Source organism: Triticum dicoccoides, chromosome 7B, assembly GCF_002162155.2.
Source record: "Triticum dicoccoides isolate Atlit2015 ecotype Zavitan chromosome 7B, WEW_v2.0, whole genome shotgun sequence".
Classification (NCBI taxonomy): domain Eukaryota; kingdom Viridiplantae; phylum Streptophyta; class Magnoliopsida; order Poales; family Poaceae; genus Triticum; species Triticum dicoccoides.
The window spans coordinates 438,885,786-438,897,879 of NC_041393.1; positions in this window are offsets into that span (position 1 = coordinate 438,885,786).

Here is a 12,094-nt window from a genome sequence, read left to right on the forward strand (position 1 = left end):
TTTGCATGTAGCTTCATATTATCCATGCATATTTTGAGATACTTCAGTAATGGTGTTTTGAACATGAGGTTATTGTCTATCCATTCATGCCCTTGCTTGCAATTATGGAGTAGTCTAGCATATCATTTTCGTGCTCTACTTTTGCTTCAAAATGTTTCCTGGCAGATTGTTTACATGTTATTCAATTTGGCCAAGGTTGCTATAGTTGATCCTTGCATGCTATGGACTTGTTCTTGACTTGGTTTGTTTGACAAACATGTCTTCTTGATGATGCTATGCTTATCTTGTCATGCAATGACTTGTGGTGAGTGAATCGAGCTTGTTAAGTAGTGTACTCGCTGTTGCTGTTTTGCTAGGCTGAATCTGTTATTTCGTGATGCTATGTAAACATGTTGCCACTAATCATTCTATGCATAATCTGGAGATGATCACTAAATATGTTTTGATCTACATGTCATGCTCTATCCATCCATGCCCCTGGTTGCATTTATAGCTTGCTGTAGCTTGTTCATATCTTGCTTCAAAGTTGCTTGAAAATGTTGCTGTCAGCCTGTTAACATTAAGTTCACCTGTTGCCATGTGTTTTGCTAGTGATCCATGCACCCTATGACCTTGCTATTGCCATGATTAGCTTCACAAACATGCCTTCTTACTGTTGGTTGCCTTGCCATGCCATGTATTGCTCTGTGGTGAGTGGTACAAGCTCATCTACATGCCTTCATAATTATGTTCCTGCAATGTATGAATCTGTAATATAACTTGCTATGTTTACGTGGGTGCCATCATATTTTTTGATCCTTTTTGGCTTATGGTCCCTAAGGTTCTTTTGATCTATGCATTTAGTAGATTCATTCCATGCTTTGTTTGCCATTATAAGTTCCTGTAACATGTTGTTTGATAGCTCTGACATTGCATCGTGATGTTATTTTCTGCAAAGTCTGAAATTGTTATTACTTGCAATCTTACCATGTGTGTTTGAGGATGTTCTAGTGATTTCTAGAGATAGCTCAGTGTTCATGTTTTGTTGTGCTTTACCTGTACATCATGCCCATGTCTTTTGTTTTCATGTTGGGGTGCTGTAGCTTATTGTTTTGATGCTTGCAATATGCCTAGTTGCTGTTTTGGACAGCTTGTCCTTTAAACTTGTTTCATATGTGTGTGTTGAACCGTTGCTCCGTTTTGAGTGTGCTCCATATGAAACTTGCTTGATTTTGCGTGTAGCTTCATATTATCATGTTGCACCCTTGTTTTGAGGTGTTTGCTTGATGTTTGTATGCATTTTGCATCAATGCCATGTTTAACTTGTTTTGCTCATATCTTCTAGGCCGTAGCTCCGAATCTAATGAACTTTATATGTAACTTGACTAGAATCTCGTGTAGATCATCTTTGTGCATCTAAACTGGATGTTTAACAACTTGAACATAAGGTTTATTCAGATCTGGACCAATTTCGAAATATGCATATGAGGACTTACCGGAATTGTTATATGTTGTTCCCGGACTCATTTAAACTTGCCTTGATGTGTTGCTCTTGTTTGCATAATCTCTTGCCATGAGTAGCTTCATGTAGCTTTGTCATGCATCATGCTTGTGTGTGCATCATGCCTTGTTCATGTGTGGTGTGTTTACCATGTTGTGTACTTCTTGTTAGTTCCTGTTTCGTTGCGATCGTGAGGATTCGTTCGTCTACGCTTGGTTCGTCTTCGTGGCTTCATCTTCTTCATGGACTCGTTCTTCTTCCTTGCGGGATTTCAGGCAAGATGACCGCTACCCTGGATCTCACTACTATCATTGCTATGCTAGTTGCTTCGTTCTATCGCTATATTGCGCTACCTATCACCTGTTTATCAAGCCTCCCATATTGCCATGAACCTCTAACCTTTGACACCTTTCCTACGCAAACCGTTGTTTGGCTATGTTACCTCTTTGCTCAGCCCTCTTATAGTGTTGCTAGTTGCAGGTGAAGTTGAAGATTTCTCCATGGTGGACAGGATTTATGTTGGGATATCACAATATCTCTTATATTATTAATGCATCTATATACTTGGTAAAGGGTGGAAGACTCGGCCTTTTGCCTGGTGTTTTGTTCCACTCTTGCCGCCCTAGTTTCCGCCATACCGGTGTTATGTTCCCGGATTTTGCGTTCCTTATGCGGTCGGGTGATTTATGGGACCCCCTTGACAGTTCGCTTTGAATAAAACTCCTCCAGCAAGGCCCAACCTTGGTTTTACCATTTGCCTCACCTAGCCCTTTTTCCCTTGAGAGTCGCGCTCTCGAGGGTCATCTTTATTTTATCCCCCCCCCCAGGCCAGTGCTCGTCGTGAGTGTTGGTCCAACCTGTCAACCGCCGGTGGCCACCAGGGGCAACTCTGGGCTGGCCTACCGGAAGTTTGGACAATCCGGTGTGCCCTGAGAACGAGATATGTGCAGCTCCTATCGGGATTTGTTGGCACAGCAGGAGGCTTTGCTAGTCTTGTTTTACCATTGTCGAAATGTCTTGTAAACCGGGATTCTGAGTCTGATCGGGTCTTCCTGGGAGAAGGTCTATTCCTTCGTTGATCGCGAGAGCTTGTCATGGGCTAAGTTGGGACACCCCTGCAAGGTATAATCTTTCGAAACCGTGCCTGCGGTTATAGGCAGATGGGAATTTGTTAATGTCCGGTTGTAGATAACTTGACACCAGATCCGAATTAAAACGCATCAACCGCGTGTGTAGCCGTGATGGTCTCTTTTCGGTGGAGTCCGGGAAGTGAACACGGTTTCTGGGTTATGTTTGACATAAGTAGGAGTTCAGAATCACTTCTTGATCATTGCTAGCTTCACGACCGTTCCATTTGCTCTCTTCTCGCTCTTATTTGCGTATGTTAGCCACCATATATGCTTAGTCGCTGCTGCAGCCTCACCACTTTACCCCTTCCTTTCCCTTTAAGCTTTGCTAGTCTTGATACCCATGGTAATGGGATTGCTGAGTCCTCGTGGCTCACTGATTACTACAACAACAGTTGCAGGTATAGGTTTTGCGATGATCATGACGCGAGAGCGATGCTTGCTTGCATTGAGTTCTTCTTCTGCTTCTTCTTCGATCAGGGGATAGGTTCCAGGTCGGCAGCCTGGGCTAGCAGGGTGGATGTCGTTTCAGTTTCTGTTTGTGTTTCATCCGTAGTCGGATGATGCTCTGATGTATTGTGATGTTGTATTCATGTGGCATTGTATGCCTTATGTATGTATCCCCATCTATTATGTGATGTTGATGTAATGATATCCACCTTGCAAAAGCGTTTCAATACGCGGGTCTATCCTTGGTGGGACCTTCAAGTTCCTTTTGGATAGGGTCGCATATTGGGCGTGACAAGTTGGTATCAGAGCCTCGACCGACCCTAGGAGCCCCCCCTTGATTGATCGTGTAGTTTGGCCGTTGTTGAGTCTAGAAGAAAATTGTTTTCGGAGTCTAGTTATATCGGAGAGTAGGAATTCTTTTTACTCCTCAGCCCCTTCGTCGCTCTGGTGAGGAATCTTGACGTAGGTGTTTTGAATTACTCCTCTTCCCTTTCAAATTTTTCTTTAGGATCACGCAGTTGGTTTTCCGATCGTTGGCTCTCAGCTCTTTTCATCCGGTGCATTTCTCGTCAAGCTGACTCGACCCTTTCATCTTCGCAAGTTCAATGCTCAGTTTGCTCTCAACGAAGTTTTTTCTCTATCCTCAGTTGTTTTCTTTTCCCACCCGCCCTCCCCTTTTTCTTCTCAGAATCGGAGTCCGTAATCGAGTATCCATCCTACTCGTGCGAAGTCTTGCTTTCTTTCCTCAATGATTTCAACCGGTGTTTTCTCTTCAAGATATTCGTCGGTTTCCCCTTCCAAGTTGCCTTTGTTTTCCCGCCCTCCCACCCTTTTCTTCCCGAGTCGGACTCTCTATCAACCATCAATTTCATTCGTCTAGAGCCTCTTTAGTCTTCCCTCAATCATTTCAACCGGTGAATTCTCGTCTAGTTCGTCATTCTTCATCTCTTTTCTTCTCTGGTGGATTCAATTCAAGATTTTCGGTAGTGATTATATTTTTTCCCTCAGCTCAAGTGCCTTCCCTGCTCGTTCGCCTCTCGCCATTCAATCATTCCGGAGTTCGGAAGACATCTCAGGAGATTCGTCTGTGTTCCAATTAATTCGAGGTTGTCACCTCATTCAAATATTTAAATTGTTCCGATGCATCATCTATCTCTTCAACAATCCTTTTTCAACGGTGTTTTTCTCTTCAGTGGGCCCTAACCCACAGGTCTTTTCCCAGGATCTTACCTGACTCTTCTAATTCCCCCGGAGTATTCTCAATTCTTTTCAAGTGTGACGTAAGAATGGATTTCATCAGTCAGATGCCTTTCCAAGATCAATTTCAAACCATTTTCATTGTTGGCTCTACCTATTCGCTTTTCATTCTCCCGGAGTATCTCAGTAATTTTGGTGGTGTTTCTCGTAGTCAGTTCAAGATCGAAGAAGAGTTTTCCCCCAAATCTTGTCCGTTCTCTCGAAGTTTCGTGGTTCCAGCTTCATGTTATCCTCGCGAATTATTCCATTTGTCAGATATTCTTTTCTTACCCATCCGGACTATTTCAGGAGTTGATTTCTTTTCATTTCACCGGAGGACATCATTCCAACTATCGTTCTGTAATTACCCCGACGCTTTGTTCAAGTGCTCTCTTTTCAGTTCGAAGTCTTCCCGTTATTTTGCATCTAATCCCCTCTTGCTTATTGGTTATTCTAATTCTTCCCGGTGATTCATTCTCTTTCGTCAGTCATTTCCGACTTCTTACGGTGGTTCATTCAGATTCTTTTTCCTTGATTATCATTCAATCCATTCGTTTTCTTTCCAATCCTACCGGTGGTTCATGAAGACCTTCTCAAGCTTGTGTCATGTCACTTCTCAATCCTTTTGAAGAAGAATAAGTAGTATGCAAAAATCCATTGCTTGTCATCAATTTAATTTGATGAAGGATGAGCATAGAATAAATCTTATTCTTATTGCATTCAAGTGAGTAATCCTTTCCTTCGGAGTTTGTTCTTGTTGAATAAATTCTAGTTCCAAGTCTTTTCATCTTTTCTTTTCCGGAGTTCAATTTTTCCTCGGCCATTTCGTCGGAACCCCCATCTAAGTCATTGCAAGGCTTTAATCTTATTCTTTCATCCTTCAATTTCATCTCGTCATTCTTTTGTCACCGGAGTTCTTCATGGTGGATCTTCATGATTTAATTCATTCTTCAAGTGTTCATCAAGATTCTGTTGGTGGAATTCAAGTATCCTTTCTTCTCGCATTTCGAAGTGCAATTAATTCTTCGTATTATTTTGAAGTGGAGTTGTACATTTCTTCGTTCTTCTAAGCGATCCAATCATTTCCGTTTGTGGTCGGTTATCACCTCATAATTTCTGAGATGTTATCCATAAGCCCACAACAAGCTTATTCTTTCGTTGTTGATTTTCTCAACAACTCTGTTCAATCCTTCCTTCTAAGTTCTTTTCGTTCAACTCTTCCAATTCTTCCGAAGGCATTGTGTTGTTCCTCTCGTCAAGTATCATTCCATCTTCCCTAGTTCATGATTTGATCCTCTCCATGTTCAGTCAGAGTTCTGCCTAAATCCTTTCAGTCTTATTCGTTTCTTATCTCGTTCTAACCGGAGTGGTTTCATAGTCTATCTGATTCAGTGAGCTTTCGATTCTTGTCATTCTCGTCGTTCCTGTCTTATTATCGAGTGCTATCGATTCTTTGTTTCTTCTCTTGAGTTCTTGGTTCACCTCATTCCTTTTCCCTTCCGTCTCGGTCCTAAGATCTCGGGACGAGATCTCTTGTTAGTGGAGGAGTGTTGTAACGCCCCGGATCCGATGCGCTAGGTGTCTGCCAGTTATTCACCGTCGTTGCCATGTCATTTGCTTGCGTGTTGCATTTTATCATGTCATCATGTGCATTTCATTTTGCATATGTGTTCGTCTCATGCATCCGAGCCTTTTCCCCGTTGTCCATTTTGCAATTCGGCGCTCCTATGTCATCCGGCGTCCCCTTCTTGCCTCTCTTCGTGTGCGGGTGTTAAACATTCTCGGAATGGACTGAGGCTTGCCAAGTGGCCTTGGTATAGCACCGGTAGACCGTCTGTCAAGTTTCGTGCCATTTGGAGGTTGTTTGATACTCCAACGGTTAACCGCGTAGCCCGAAACCCCCCATTCTCTTTGCAGCCCAACGCCCTTCCAAAGTGGCCCAAAACCCATCTAACTCCCCTCCATGCTCTCGGTCGTTCGATCACGATCGCGTGGCCGAAAACCGCTCCTCATTTGGACTCTCCTAGCTCCCTCTACCTATAAATATGTGCATCCCCCGAAATTTCGCGCAGATCAAACCCTAGCCTCTTCCCCTCTGCGCTACCGGACATGTCCGCCCACCGCCGGATGCGTCCACCGCCGCCAGCCACGTCGCGCGGACCAATGACGGGCCGCCACGTCATCGCGCCGCCGCCCGCAGCCTATCCGTAGCCGCCGCGTCGCCCCAGCCCCTCCTCCACCGCCGCAGGCCCGCTCGGCCCATCTGGAGCCCGCGTCGGGCCGCGCCAGGCCCGGATCCGTGCCGCGCCTCCTGCTCCGCTTTGGTGCCATGGCCTCGTCCCCGACTCCGCCTCCGCCCGAGCTCCCGCCGGCGAGACGCCCTGCCGGCGACCAACTCCGGCGAGGCCAGGCCAGCCCCATCACGGAACCTCCTCCCCACGCCCCTGCTTATCCTCTGAGGCTCTCCCTCACGGTCTCTCTCTCTCATGTGCCAGGACTCCATGGATGGCTGCCCCAAGCTCCACCGGCAACAGCGCCGCCCCGAGCTCCGTCCGCTGCCGCTCTTGCCCGGATCTGGTAGCCCATGCCCCGATCTACCCATTCCCGGCCATCCTGAGCCCCGCCGGAGTCCCACGCCCCTTCGTCGTCGCCGTTGACTTCCGCCGGAACCGTTCGTACGAGAGAAGCACACGACCCCGAGCTGACAGTTTTTTTTCGCGAGGTGAAAAAACTGCTAAGTCCCCGTTTCTGTGTAATTTTCATGTCATGTTCATCGCATCGTATCTCCGCATCCATAGCTCCGTTTCGTGCGTGTAATATGTCATATTGTTCGTCTCAACGAGTACATCATTTCATTACATTGCATCATATTCATTTGAGGTCATCTTGATACCCGAATCATTGTTGTAAGAGTGCTTCATGATGTTTTCTGCTGTCTGTTAACAGAACGAGTTCATTTGTCATTTTTGCCATGATTGATGTGTGCATCCTATGAGGTTGATATCTACATGTGTTTTGAACTATGCCATGCCATATTTATAGTGGTGTATGCCTTGTATTTTTGTGATCAATGTGGTGACTAGCACAAGCATGCAAACTAGGCATCGTGATATTGCTGATTTTAGTCCCTGTTCTGCTGTAATTTTGATGTCTTGTAAACTTGATGCTACAGAGAGATCCATGCATATTTTGAGATACTTCAGTAATGGTGTTTTGAACATGAGGTTATTGTCTATCCATTCATGCCCTTGCTTGCAATTATGGAGTAGTCTAGCATATCATTTTCGTGCTCTACTTTTGCTTCAAAATGTTTCCTGGCAGATTGTTTACATGTTATTCAATTTGGCCAAGGTTGCTATAGTTGATCCTTGCATGCTATGGACTTGTTCTTGACTTGGTTTGTTTGACAAACATGTCTTCTTGATGATGCTATGCTTATCTTGTCATGCAATGACTTGTGGTGAGTGAATCGAGCTTGTTAAGTAGTGTACTCGCTGTTGCTGTTTTGCTAGGCTGAATCTGTTATTTCGTGATGCTATGTAAACATGTTGCCACTAATCATTCTATGCATAATCTGGAGATGATCACTAAATATGTTTTGATCTACATGTCATGCTCTATCCATCCATGCCCCTGGTTGCATTTATAGCTTGCTGTAGCTTGTTCATATCTTGCTTCAAAGTTGCTTGAAAATGTTGCTGTCAGCCTGTTAACATTAAGTTCACCTGTTGCCATGTGTTTTGCTAGTGATCCATGCACCCTATGACCTTGCTATTGCCATGATTAGCTTCACAAACATGCCTTCTTACTGTTGGTTGCCTTGCCATGCCATGTATTGCTCTGTGGTGAGTGGTACAAGCTCATCTACATGCCTTCATAATTATGTTCCTGCAATGTATGAATCTGTAATATAACTTGCTATGTTTACGTGGGTGCCATCATATTTTTTGATCCTTTTTGGCTTATGGTCCCTAAGGTTCTTTTGATCTATGCATTTAGTAGATTCATTCCATGCTTTGTTTGCCATTATAAGTTCCTGTAACATGTTGTTTGATAGCTCTGACATTGCATCGTGATGTTATTTTCTGCAAAGTCTGAAATTGTTATTACTTGCAATCTTACCATGTGTGTTTGAGCATGTTCTAGTGATTTCTAGAGATAGCTCAGTGTTCATGTTTTGTTGTGCTTTACCTGTACATCATGCCCATGTCTTTTGTTTTCATGTTGGGGTGCTGTAGCTTATTGTTTTGATGCTTGCAATATGCCTAGTTGCTGTTTTGGACAGCTTGTCCTTTAAACTTGTTTCATATGTGTGTGTTGAACCGTTGCTCCGTTTTGAGTGTGCTCCATATGAAACTTGCTTGATTTTGCGTGTAGCTTCATATTATCATGTTGCACCCTTGTTTTGAGGTGTTTGCTTGATGTTTGTATGCATTTCGCATCAATGCCATGTTTAACTTGTTTTGCTCATATCTTCTAGGCCATAGCTCCGAATCTAATGAACTTTATATGTAACTTGACTAGAATCTCGTGTAGATCATCTTTGTGCATCTAAACTGGATGTTTAACAACTTGAACATAAGGTTTATTCAGATCTGGACCAATTTCGAAATATGCATATGAGGACTTACCGGAATTGTTATATGTTGTTCCCGGACTCACTTAAACTTGCCTTGATGTGTTGCTCTTGTTTGCATCATCTCTTGCCATGAGTAGCTTCATGTAGCTTTGTCATGCATCATGCTCGTGTGTGCATCATGCCTTGTTCATGTGTGGTGTGTTTACCATGTTGTGTACTTCTTCTTGTTAGTTCCTGTTTCGTTGCGATCGTGAGGATTCGTTCGTCTATGCTTGGTTCGTCTTCGTGGCTCCATCTTCTTCATGGACTTGTTCTTCTTCCTTGCGGGATTTCAGGCAATATGACCGCTACCCTGAATCTCACTACTATCATTGCTATGCTAGTTGCTTCATTCTATCGCTATATTGCGCTACCTATCACCTGTTTATCAAGCCTCCCATATTGCCATGAACCTCTAACCTTTGACACCTTTCCTACGCAAACTGTTGTTTGGCTATGTTACCACTTTGCTCAGCCCTCTTATAGCGTTGCTAGTTGCAGGTGAAGTTGAAGATTTCTCCATGGTGGACAGGATTTATGTTGGGATATCACAATATCTCTTATATTATTAATGCATCTATATACTTGGTAAAGGGTGGATGACTCGGCCTTTTGCCTGGTGTTTTGTTCCACTCTTGCCGCCCTAGTTTCCGTCATACCGGTGTTATGTTCCCGGATTTTGCGTTCCTTACGCGGTCGGGTGATTTATGGGACCCCTTGATAGTTTGCTTTGAATAAAACTCCTCCAGCAAGGCCCAACCTTGGTTTTACCATTTGCCTCACCTAGCCCTTTTTCCCTTGAGAGTCGCGCTCTCGAGGGTCATCTTTATTTTATCCCCCCCCCCCGGGCCAGTGCTCGTCGTGAGTGTTGGTCCAACCTGTCAACCGCCGGTGGCCACCAGGGGCAACTCTGGGCTGGCCTACCGGAAGTTTGGACAATCTGGTGTGCCCTGAGAACGAGATATGTGCAGCTCCTATCGGGATTTGTCGGCACAGCGGGAGGCTTTGCTGGTCTTGTTTTACCATTGTCGAAATGTCTTGTAAACCGGATTCCGAGTTTGATCGGGTCTTCCTGGGAGAAGGTCTATTCCTTCGTTGATCGCGAGAGCTTGTCATGGGCTAAGTTGGGACACCCCTGCAGGGTATAATCTTTTGAAAGCCGTGCCTATGGTTATAGGCAGATGGGAATTTGTTAATGTCCGGTTGTAGATAACTTGACACCAGATCCAAATTAAAACGCATCAACCGCGTGTGTAGCCGTGATGGTCTCTTTTCGGCGGAGTCCGGGAAGTGAACACGGTTTCTGGGTTATGTTTGACGTAAGTAGGAGTTCAGGATCACTTCTTGATCATTGCTAGCTTCACGACCGTTCCATTTGCTCTCTTCTCACTCTTATTTGTGTATGTTAGCCACCATATATGCTTATTCGCTGCTGCAGCCTCACCACTTTACCCCTTCCTTTCCCTTTAAGCTTTGCTAGTCTTGATACCCATGGTAATGGGATTGCTGAGTCCTCGTGGCTCACAGATTACTACAACAACAGTTGCAGGCACAGGTTTTGCGATGATCATGACGCGAGAGCGATGCTTGCTTGCGTTGAGTTCTTCTTCTGCTTCTTCTTCGATCAGGGGATAGGTTCCAGGTCAGCAGCCTGGGCTAGCAGGGTGGATGTCGTTTCAGTTTCTGTTTGTGTTTCATTCGTAGTCGGATGATGCTCTGATGTATTGTGATTTTGTATTCATGTGGCATTGTATGCCTTATGTATGTATCCCCATCTATTATGTAATGTTGATGTAATGATATCCACCTTGCAAAAGCGTTTCAATATGCGGGTCTATCCTTGGTGGGACCTTCGAGTTCATTTTGGATAGGGTCGCATATTGGGCGTGACACTGAAATATCTGAAAAGGACTAAGGATATGTTTCTCATTATGGGGGTGACAAAGAGCTCATCGTAAATGGTTACATCCATGCAAGTTTTGACACTGATCCAGATGACTCTAAGTAACAAACCGGATACGTATTTATATTGAATGGTGGAGCTGTCAGTTGGTGCAGTTCCAAACAGAGCGTCGTGGCGGGATCTACGCGTGAAGCGGAGTACATAGCTGCTTCGGAAGCAGCAAATGAAGGAGTCTGGATGAAGGAGTTCATATCCGATCTAGGTGTTATACCTAGTGCATCGGGTCCAATGAAAATCTTGTGTGACAATATTGGTGCAATTGCCTTGGCAAAGGAATCCAGATTTCACAAGAGAACCAAACACATCAAGAGACGATTCAATTCCATCTATCATCAAGTGTTGTAGGGAGACATAGAGGTTTGCAAGATACATACGGATCTGAACGTTTCATATGTTGGAAATATGCCCTAGAGGCAATAATAAATTGGTTATTATTATATTTCCTTGTTCATGATAATCGTTTATCATCCATGCTATAATTGTATTGATAGGAAACTCAGATACATGTGTGGATACATAGACAACACCATGTCCCTAGTAAGCCTCTAGTTGACTAGCTCGTTGATCAATAGATGGTTACGGTTTCCTGACCATGGACATTGGATGTCATTGATAATGGGATCACATCATTAGGAGAATGATGTGATGGACAAGACCCAATCCTAAGCCTAGCACAAAGATCGTGTAGTTCGTATGCTAAAGCTTTTCTAATGTCAAGTATCATTTCCTTAGACCATGAGATTGTGCAACTCCCGGATACCGTAGGAATGCTTTGGGTGTACCAAACGTCACAACGTAACTGGGTGACTATAAAGGTGCACTACAGGTATCTCCGAAAGTGTCTGTTGGGTTGGCACGAATCGAGACTGGGATTTGTCACTCCGTGTAAACGGAGAGGTATCTCTGGGCCCACTCGGTAGGACATCATCATAATGTGCACAATGTGACCAAGGGGTTGATCACGGGATGATGTGTTACGGAATGAGTAAAGAGACTTGCCGGTAACGAGATTGAACAAGGTATCGGTATACCGACGATCGAACCTCGGGCAAGTATAATACAGCTAGACAAAGGGAATTGTATACGGGATTGATTAAGTCCTTGACATCGTGGTTCATTCGATGAGATCATCGTGGAACATGTGGGAGCCAACATGGGTATCCAGATCCTGCTGTTGGTTATTGACCGGAGAACGTCTCGGTCATGTCTGCATGTCTCCC